The sequence below is a fragment of the Agrilus planipennis genome, unplaced genomic scaffold, assembly GCF_000699045.2.
Source record: "Agrilus planipennis isolate EAB-ADULT unplaced genomic scaffold, Apla_2.0 scaffold118, whole genome shotgun sequence".
Lineage (NCBI taxonomy): Eukaryota > Metazoa > Arthropoda > Insecta > Coleoptera > Buprestidae > Agrilus > Agrilus planipennis.
Genome location: NW_020438955.1, coordinates 75,917 through 77,862, shown reverse-complemented (window position 1 = coordinate 77,862; position 1,946 = coordinate 75,917). Strand labels below are relative to the sequence as shown.

General features: G+C 37.5%; 2 protein-coding genes across 2 annotated transcripts in view; one reads left to right on the top strand and one right to left on the bottom strand.

Moving 5' to 3' along the window:
* Window positions 1-1,946, top strand: part of LOC108738928 (protein Malvolio) — an 87,858-nt gene that overhangs the window by 54,682 nt on the left and 31,230 nt on the right. The gene's annotated exons all lie outside the window — the stretch shown is intronic.
* The window catches only part of LOC108738930 (scavenger receptor class B member 1-like), a 30,771-nt gene that overhangs the window by 1,755 nt on the left and 27,070 nt on the right, over window positions 1-1,946 (bottom strand). The gene's annotated exons all lie outside the window — the stretch shown is intronic.

Genomic DNA, 1,946 nt, shown 5'->3' with positions numbered 1-1,946 from the left:
AAAAATGGGTTGTATACAACAACGTCAAACGCAAGAGGTCATGGAGCAAAAAAGATGAACCGGCTCAAACCAATTCCAAAACCGATATTCACCAAAAAAAAGGTGATGCTGTCTGTTTGGTGGGATTTTAAAGGAATCGTTTTTTTTTTGAGCTTTTACCGGATAACACAACCATTAATTCGGAAGTCTACTGTCATCAGCTGGACAAACTGAATGATGCACTTCAACAGAGAAGGTCAGAACTAATCAACAGGAAAGGTGTAGTGTTTCNAGAGAAAGCAAATACCTTTCATTTACGTCATTCTTATGTTTGTATGAAAATAAATAAAAGTAAAATAAAAATACTGCTATGCATGGAAAGAAAAAATAGAAGAATTGGGTATTTTGATTTTGGGTATCTAGGAAGTCAGATAACTAAGAGTGGAAGGGGAAGAAAAGATATAAAACGCCTTCAACAAAAAGAAGTCACTTCAGTGCTTGCGGACGGTTTATTTAGAAATTCGAAAAAGATTGTTAAATGTGTTCGTTTGAAGCGCGGCTCTGTACTAGTGAGAAACATGAAAAGAGATTAGAAGCGTTCGAAATGGGATGTTACAGGCGCATGATGAGGATACCGTGGATAGAGAAGGTTAATAATGAAGAGGTATTAGAAAGAATAGGAGAACAGAGGACTCTATGGAAGTCAATAAAAATGTGGCGAGATAGGTTGGTAGAACACCTTCCCAAGCATGAAGGGCTAGTCAAAGACATAGAGGCGGAAGCAGGATAGAAGACAATATTAATTTGAAATCATTTTTTTCCTATTTTTATTTATCCACTACAAACTACCTCAAATTAATGAGGGAAAAATTGTTGCTGTTGTCACACCCGCACCGGGAATCGAACCCGGGACTTTTGGCTTTACGCACCAACATTCTACCACTAAACTACGAGAGGTGACATCAGCAACCACGACCAACCCACCTACAAGGTTAACGATCCCTCGATTTTTATTACCTTAATTACATATATTAATGAGGGAAAAATTGTTGCTGTTGTCACACCCTCGCCGGGAATCGAACCCGGGACCTTTGGCTTTACGCACCAATACTCTGACCACTAGGCTACAAGAGGTGACAACAGCAACAACGACAAACCGTACTTATTTGGTCACAGATCTGTCGAACTAATGCAACTATATTTACACTATAATTATGAAACACTTTGACATTTAATAGGGGTTAATATCAAATATTAATGTGAAAATTCATTTTAATTTTAGGAGAAATGAAGACGACGACGATAATTTCGTAGTAGAATGAAACATCTGAAAGAAATATAAATCCCAATAGACCACGGTTTGTGAAACCGGAAAATTTTGATCATATAACCTAAATAGTCACAACGCAAAGGAACCACAGGTGTAATACAATAGAGCAGGCAACTTACTACGTTTGTGTTGTGTTTTCTTATAATCCTAAGCATATCCATAAAAAATGGTGGTAGCACTACAAAAATTTATCATTTTGCAAAACCAACTACAGAAATGGCACGCATCCTCCTAATTTCATTGAAAAATTAAATTGAAGTCAAATTTTTAAAAATAGCCACAGGTTTCACTACTGCGTGCTTATTTGACTGTGCTCTGTCAGTGACCCTACGTAAACGGTCGCACATTTGGCCTTCCAGACTATTGCAATATGAAACGTTGTCAATATATATTTCGTTTACTTTCTGTAGCGATGTGACCCTCAGTTTGACCGGCGTAAAGTAGAAAGGAACAGCACTAGGCCAGAAAAGGAAGGAGACAACTCTCGGCCAAACTCTTAACCGGTGAGGAGCGTATAATCCTTACAGTACTGCACGGAAAAATTGACCATTTTATCCACTACAATTGCATTGCTCAAATGTGCTGTTATTGGTACCATTTACTACTGAAAATATCAACGAGATGTTTATTTATATTT